The sequence below is a fragment of the Varroa jacobsoni genome, unplaced genomic scaffold (genome assembly GCF_002532875.2).
Source record: "Varroa jacobsoni isolate VJ856 unplaced genomic scaffold, vjacob_1.0 scaffold_1115, whole genome shotgun sequence".
Classification (NCBI taxonomy): domain Eukaryota; kingdom Metazoa; phylum Arthropoda; class Arachnida; order Mesostigmata; family Varroidae; genus Varroa; species Varroa jacobsoni.
The window spans coordinates 1-9,121 of NW_019214017.1; positions in this window are offsets into that span (position 1 = coordinate 1).

Below are 9,121 nucleotides of genomic sequence, written 5' to 3' on the forward strand. Positions count from 1 at the left end.
TAACTTAGTCTAAAAGACGGTCTACTTTAAGCCACTGATTACCTGAAGTCATACGATATCTGTTGTAGTATAGGATACTAAGACATCCGTAAATAAGTTACTAATCAGCCTGGACCTGCTGGTCCATATATCCCCATTTTCCGATACTAAATCAGTAAAAGGGTTCAGCTTATCTCGATCGCATGACACTTCAGGCTTGAATACGTCCCAAGATCATTAAAAGTCTAGTAATACTCATCTTCGCAGCGGTTCGACAACAAAGCTTTGCCCGCTCCCGCTATTCAAGGCTCGACCTTTCCTTTGAATGAATTTGTCGTCCTTCACTGTTTGCTTATCGTCCATTTTAGCGGACGACGGTGAACCGTTTACGTGCTCGATGCGGTGGCCGCCACAGAGTATTGCCCAATACTCATGCCGATCATATTATTGCTTTTCTCCAGAACGTATTAGCATGCTTCCGGTGCTAAACAATCATCAGTTAGCTCAGAAAACATCGAAACCCTTAGTCGGCGTACGCTGCCATCCTTACGTCACATATACTCTGTACATCATATTAAGGGTATCCAAGATTTTTCATATCTACTCATAATTGTAGTACAGTTTATTTCATCACTGGCAGGACAGGTGTTAACGCTAATCATCGAGCTGATGGTGCCCACTGAGGCGATGTATAACTTTTGTTACCGTTTTACGTTTCAACAAAATGTCGTTGAATTGAAAATGCGGGCGATGGAATATTCGTGCATTTATCGAGCCACATATCGAGAATGAAAAAGTGGAAACAATTTTTAGTGGTGGATAAGTTTCTCGCTAAGCTGTCTGCTGCTATACACCGAGCTTTGGTGATAGCTGCTAGAAGGATAAACGGATGTTTAAACCAGACAGGCATTCTCAGTTCGCTTAGACACGTATTTACTGAATGCTTGCTCCTTGACAGGGAACGAAAACGCGCGACTAGAAACCATGCATTGTTTAGTCCTTTTGTTTCGTCCTTCTTTTTTTTAATATTTCTTTAGAAATTTAAGTGCAAAAGGCCAGGATAATCTGGCATAGGTTACAGAGAGAAGTTCCAATTACTGCCCCTCTCTTCCTCAGAGAGGTCGCAAGATATTTACTAATTCTGTTTTGATTTTCGTTCTTTCTTAACAAGTACTACGACTCGTCTCATTGAGAGCCGGAGAACTCATGTACTCTATAGATCGTAGTGCATGCCTATTCTGATATTAGCTTATCATGGTCAAACAGGTATCGTTTTTTTATTGTTTGTTCGTGGAGTTTATCGTGAACGAAAAAGCGTCAAGGAAGATTATCGTTTACGTGGATCGCATAATCACAGCCATAGAAGATCATGTAAGTAACTGATTTGATATTATTGCACATTATTAATCATGGAAATATATAGTTCTATATATATGGAATAGTTCTTTTGGGTTCAGCAGAGCAATGGGAAAACGCAGTAGTGGATGCTGGAATTGCAAAGAATCGAAGAGTCACATGTATAATTATGCAGAAGTGAGTACACATGTTGAATGTCTATAATCTCTATATAGTTAATACTCGAATCGCGAAAAAAACATACAGCTTTTCTTCCTGCAGGAAATCTTCAACATTATTATCGTTCTAAACCGTTGGTGTTGTCGCGCACGTTTGCTCAATAGCAGACTCGAAATCGTCGATTCTGTGGCATAGACTTTTTCTTATCGTGGAAAGCCCATTGGCGTTGGGTCCGTGGAACGGGTAGGGTCCTCTGTGGGACCTTTTTGTGTGACCGATTTGTGTGAATTGAAAATTTTCGTTAACATCACAACGATACCAGTCAATTTAGTTCTTCGAAGTCCGCTTGTATGCGTTTAGATTGAATATCTGCAATAAATACACGACATTGGCACCAGTAACTATACTATTAAGGAAATAACGGCGGCTCAATTATTTGTTTGCTTAAGATACCTTATCACACCGAAATTTCTTGCAAATGTAAGCGATGTTCCTGCGCGGATTTACAGTTTACCGGTAAATGCGCCTATGTCAAGTAATTGTCCTATTTATTTTAAAGGTAGCTTCATTACTACACGTAATTTTCTCCGACAACTAGGAAGTAGATATTTTTCCTTCAAACATTTTTCTGGGTATCATTCGCAAAAATATTGCTTCAGTCCGGATCATCATCATCATCGCTGGTGCCAAACCCATAATTTAATCTTCCTACCTTCCTTCGCTAAAACTTTAATTTTTTTCAAGATATTCTCTATGAAAATGGTAAAAAGTTCCTGTCCGTTTTAATCGTATGAGTGGATCTGCCTGAAACTTCCCGCAGTATTTTATTTATATTTATGCGATTAGATTTAAATTAATTTTGCCTCAATCATTATTATCAATTATTTTTTGGGGGACTATATATAGTGTTTATATGGATCTACCCTAAAGAGTGAGACAAGTCCTAAAATTCGTTAGCTAACAGCAAATAATTCAATGATTGATATCGTGTCTCCCGATAGGTATAGGCAAGAATTGACCAGAAAATGTCTTTTTCGCCCGGTCGATTTTGACTCAACAACCCCTAAACAGTAATATTCATTTCGATACTCTGTATAACTAGGTAGGGGTTAAGCTCTTTAGAAGCGCTTTATTATATAAAGAAGAAGATTTATTGTGGCATTCTGTCAGGCGCTGTTTGCCCAACTTCCATTAAGCCCTGCTGACATGTTGACCTCATATTAGTTCTACCTATGCAAAAGTAGGGCCGTTTTTTGTTTACAATGCACCCTTCGTCATGGTCCTGCACCCGCCAAGGCAATAGCAACGTCGTCAATAATACGACGTTCATAGTTACATACATATAATATAGTACTTTCCGTACCGACTATGAAAACGTAATATCCATATGCGGCCTTGACTCGAACAAAGCTCGCCAGATAGAAGTGTTTTTTCCGGCAAATGCCTAATTTTCTTGTAGCCCAGTTCGGCTTGGCCGATTAACGTTTATATCACAAAGGTTTTCTTTATTAAGATATTCAGCTAGGGTTGGCTATTGACGACTTTGTTACGAGAGAATTACTAATTAATCCAGCTTGCTAGCTATGAAATATCTGTGTTTATTGATATGGTTTTGTATGTATATTTGTATACCGGGATATAAGCGACGACGACCCCCTTGATCTAAGTTCTAGCTCTACACTTGCTGCCCATCTACTAACCTTTTCACTCGAATATTCTCCGGGCCACCAACTTTGCAAAGCTCTTATAATGACCAACTATAATTATATGTACGTCAAATCCAACTGTCTGACCCGATGCAACGGCCACACCTCCGTATTTGTGAGCTTACACGTGAAATCGGCCGGTAGGCAGCATATTGTAGTTTACCAGTAGACCAACTATTAATTCCCAGTGGATGTTTCTATTTGTGACGTTGTTAAAATCAGATAAAAGGTTTATATTTACGTTTTGTTTGCCTATTTGTTTATATAATGGTGACATCGATGTGTCGGTTAAAATTGATCGACTTTGATACAGCGAAATCGTATGGGGGCAGATGTGGGCCGAATAAGCCGTCGTGCTTAGGGTGACGCACTGCCATTGGGTTCGGTAATGGGGCATCTTATAATCGGCCGCATCCATCGCATCCGAAGTTTTGACAAAATAAGGTTATGAAAGAGCTAGCTATCTCCTTGCAGTTTCATTATCTGACCAGAATTGTTTTTATTGGTCTTTTTTTATGTCACTAAATTGAGCGGCGCCACATAGGTACATTTTGTATTGTTTTCTGTTCTACTTAATTATAGTTCTAGTTAATAATAGGCGTCTTGACCGATAATATTATGTAATAAAAAGAATAACTAATTATTCTTACAAAAAACAACACGATAAGTCTAATTTTGCTGTGAATCACACAAAAATTTAACTCGTTAAAGCTAACTGCATGATAAAGTTTGATAAGTTGGATTAAAAATGCATATTAGTAAGTAGCACCTAAGCACCTTATTTAGGCAGACTGAGCAGTAGGTGATTGTGTCGGTTTTCTGTTAAGGCCGACTGCCGCTCTATCGCACCTCGACTGGGCGTATCGCGCAGATCATTCGGCTTTTCCAATTGCTGTGCAGAGAACCTAAACGTAATAGATCAACCCTTCACGGAGAGAGAAATGCCGCAAAAATTACGCTGTTTCTTTTTATCTTTTTTTGGAAACCCTAAAATATGTTGGATTCATGCCTTCTTGGAAACGTCCGATTGGCATGCTTATTTATGTATCATTGATGACCCGTTCTGCCTTGTTAAGCTGCGTTGCCGAAGGCCAATAGAACAGTCATGACGAGCTGTTTACCTAATGGACACCATTTAGGTCACTTATATTCAGTTAGCGGAGCCTGCCGACAACAGCCCCCATACTTAAAAGTTCGCCGTCTTGGTAAGGTGTGCAGCAAAATCTCTAGATAAATGACAGCAGAGTTTTCTAGCTGATTAGGTTTTTATTCAGGTTACGCCAGTTGCCCTTGGCTACAACTAGTAATGAGTATAACACATCGATGTCATCCGTACGACTGGCACAACAACGATCGAGTTGACTGTGGCAGTCATGGTCAAGCGCTTTCCCTCCTAATGGGCGCCTTATCAAAGATTAGCTACGAGCAGCCCCTTCCTATTATACCGAAAAAAGGTAACTGAGAAGTGTTTAAACTCAGTTTAGCTAGCCAGATCCTAAATTTAAAAACCGGCCGTAAGCGTTCAGAACGCCACATATTTTTAATCGAAGCGACGCACTCTGTAAGAAAAAAAATGAGACGCCAATTAATTCAACTCAATTTGGTTAGCGTATATGTTTGAAATATAAATTTGCCCTTAAATGACTTAAACAGGCTTAATAATATAAAAATATAAAAACGAAGTAAAAATGTTTGATCTGTAAGTGTGCTTCGTATATGGTAAATAAAGCTGTATGCTCGTATGAGTATATAGCATACCCTGCTGAAGAGTTTTTTCTATTTGTGGCACTGCCATCGAACGATACGATATACAGGTGACCTAATTTTAATATTAAACGCTGTTGACGTTGGCTTCCTGAAAAGCGTAAAAGAGTTTGTGCCCATATCGCGCACAAATCGATTATTCTCTAATTTGGGTTAATTCTTTTTTGTCATCACTAAAGTCTTACTTAGGAGAACCTCTCACCAAAATCGACTTGCTAAAGGTCATTGAAATTTTTATTTAATAACAAGTTTCTTATTTTTTGACTAGTAAAAATGCCATTTGAGAGCATCTGTATTGAATATACTAGCGAATACTACATTGAATCTGCTGAGTCTGAGACACTTAGAGGCTTAAGGCTAGTTGAGGTTACGTGGTCTTCAATGTTTTTTTTCTTCTACTTATTGTTAACAGACGGTCGAATAACATTTTTTGACCGGCCTCAATGGTTTCTAATGCGCGGTATCGCCTACTTTATATTTTTGTATAAGATGAGTTTAAGAGCGAATCCACAGTTCCCCGGGCACGAAAAAGTTGAATACACCCATCAAACCAGCCGGAATCTTCATATGTCTATGAGGCTCTACTATTTTGAAAATGTTCTCCAAATAAAGATCAAAATTGTCTACTGCAACATAAGTTGGCTATAATTAACCCTATAGTTTATGTCTGCATGGCCGTACTTTTGGCATAGGATTTTAGGATCTACATTTCAGCAATCGAGCAAAATGGCACTGATGTAGCCTGGCTGGTGGAAGACGTCCTATCAAAAGCGTTAGTCAAAGACGAAGGGAAATGACTGAAAGAGTGAAAACACGTTTTGAAAGTTGATGTAGGTACCGGTCAATCGGTACAGAATTTGCAGACATCTTTCGCATCAGTCACACAGAATTTTTATGATACTAACAAAAATTTCATAAGATGTCTAAAAAAAACATGCTCAAGTAATTTGTATTCAATGTCCTATTATTTTTAACTTAGACTTATTGTTAGGTAATTGTTGAATAGACAAACAGCTGAAGCATATGGGATCGATATTCGCTTGCTAATGGGCCTAGTTAGATAGGGCCTAGTAGATATTACAATATTTTAACAATGATTTCTATATCTTACAGGATAACACGAAAAGGGCACTCAAACAAAAGCTGAGTGACGAGCTAATAGCTAATTTCCGATGCTAGATACAGGCATTACAGAATTACGGAAAATTAAAGAACGTTTCTTCAGTTCAGACGTATTTCGTGTCTTTGGGACGCTTTATTTAAAGCGGCTAGGAATTAAAACAGCAGTATTCAATCCGATTACTTTTAACTTTCTAGGGAACAACTGATTCTAGCCAAGTGATTTGGTTACGGAACGACAGAATACGGCCACACGCGCGAAATTTCAAAAAAATCTTCCAGTGCAGACAGGATCTACCGAGTAATTCTACATATAGCACAAAATACGATTCATGAGTAATTTGAATTTTTGTTCCAGCATCGGTTAATGTTTTGGTTTACCATGGAACCCGGTAACTATCATGGTAACCTTTAAAGGAGTCCTTGTACGGTACTGGATCAAGACTCCTTTGTTAGTATTTCAATAGAAAATTGTCCTTCAAATCGTAGCTACAACGACGATCACACCCGGCTTGTTCGCAGCTGTCTTTTTCCACACCACACAGTTCGTTTACGTTTGTGGAATTCATATATTCTCTATTTTATTACAGCTGTGACATTTCACAAGCAACGCTCGAAAAGCGTTATGTTTTTTAATCTGTATGTAAATATAATTCTCCTTATCGCTTCTGGTTTGAAGACCTTAGTTCCGCGGCGTTACACTTCTCAACAAGTCTAACAACGCCCCAACACCTAATATCCAAGCTCCGGCGGGATGGGATGGAAAAAATACCAGGCGTGTATAAGATTCATTAATTTTATGAATTTACTACGCTTCATCTACTACGTCGTGAGTTTTTACCGCCTGGCCCATTCTCGGCAGAGATGGGGGCACCGGGCCGCTTTTCCGGCACCTTCGAACTCCTTGGCCCGCGAACCAGCAGCTCTGCCGCTGACCGACGATTGAGAGATTTCCGAAATGCGCTAGAAACGCGAGGCCTAGGCATGGCCGGCGGAGGTGGAGGCTTCGAACGGCTGGCCGATGCTCGCAGACTACCTCGAGTGGGAACGCCCGCCCCTCGAATCGACCAGCGCGAATCGCTCGCGTCGCCTGGCGACTTACTAGTGAGTGGTTCCAGTTCCCAACTGTCCTGGCTGCTGCTTGCACGCCTTCTTATGGCAGAACCGTGAACGCTGTCAGCGCTTGTCACACTGTATGATAATGCCCTACCGCCTCGAAAACCATCAGACTCATCGTCGCACGAAGCGTCGAAAACCTGCTCATACAACACTGGCTTTTCGTTTAGCTCGTCGTTATATAAATACTCTTGTGATTCAAGGTCAAATCCGCTCTCACTTTCATGTAAGTGTCTTGGCATATTTGTGTAGCACAGAGGCGGCAGACCAAACTCTAACGCTCTGTGAACGCCCTGTGAAGTTTCGGTAACTCTACAGTATTTTGAAAGATCAATCAAATATGTAGTATACGTTTGTCCAGCTATTTAATGGAGCGACGGGTTTCGATAGACAAGGCCTCTGAGAATGGATGCATAAATCGACATCCATATATATACACTTCGAATTCGTTTTAATTTCCGCAGATATTATTAACACACGAACCGGAATAGAAACATCTTCCGGAAGTGTCTGTAGAATGTATATACGAGACACAACAGGACGAGCTGACTCTCTCGGCGCTGCAGTAATAAAAACACATGAAATGTATGTTAGTTCTTAATAAAACCTTCCGACAGATCCATCATTATGCGGACACAGAAAAACTGTCTTAGCAGCCTTATGTTGACACGATATTCTAAGTCCGGCTTTTTAGCGTATTTGCTAAGCAGTGTTATATACGACAGAGTTGCACAACTGTGTGCCAAAGCATTTTCTGCCTATGGCATAAATTAAGTGTCTCTCCTTCACATCGTTAACCAACAACGAAACAAGGACCAATTGCTTTGTAAGGAACCGTACAAAGCCACTCTGCACGAACGGTGTTCACTCGCGATGTTGTGGTACTACGAAGAACGGAACATTCTCTCCTCCTACATTTCCGTCAACTACGGGGTTCTTCGTGTGACAGGGATACGGCATCTAATCTATAACTGATATTATCTATACGGGCTCAATTTTCTGCCTTAGCTGGTATCAACGAAATGACGTGTAGTGAATAGTATCACTGCTGACAACCTGCGGTAGTCTCCAAGATCATCGAATGACGACTGATAGAAGAGCGCCGGACGATGTGACAAGGCGAGGAGGGGTCCGCCTTTGGGACGTCTAATATCGAAGCTCGTGACACGTAAGTGGTCGGCAATTTCAACGAAAACCGATTTGGAAATTATAAATCTTACTGTGTAAACAAGCGGAATTACAGTAAATAATATATATACACTATAGAGTGGAATCGAGTTGATACTCTCAGGTGAGTCTTATCAGGTGTTTGCCAACAACAGGTGTCTAGGCTGTCTTTAATTACAATAATTATTCGGTTCATTTTCTCAATATTTAATAAATATAGTTATTTGTTGTTTCATTAATCGAAGATAAAGCCATAGCAGCTAGGTTCTATCAATTAATTCGGTTCGGAACGCTGGGTAGTCTATGGGGCTTATATTATTTACTGTCTGACGTGTGATAGCCGTTCTTTCTTTACGATTTTTTACGACATTACGACATTATTTTCTTATCGCGGAAGACTGCAAGAGGGTCTTGGATAAGATGCGCGTGAATTAATCCCAACCAGTGCTGAAGCATGCAGTGTCGAAAATATGGCCCAACGACAAAAAGTTATTATCATAACAACCCTTACGACTCGTTGTAATAACAATGCTGAATCGGAATCGGTATTATCCAGCTATTTAGGACAGGTTTAAAGGTCATACGTTTGGAATAATATAAGCGAGATATGGCCTGAACGCTCCATGTAAGACCTTTTAACACAACAGCGACCCAACTTACCACTTGAACCAGTGACTGAATCATACGAGCCAGCTAATCGACAATGAGCCATAGAGAAACAAAAGCATGCAACAGTTGTGAGCATCGTTGATGAT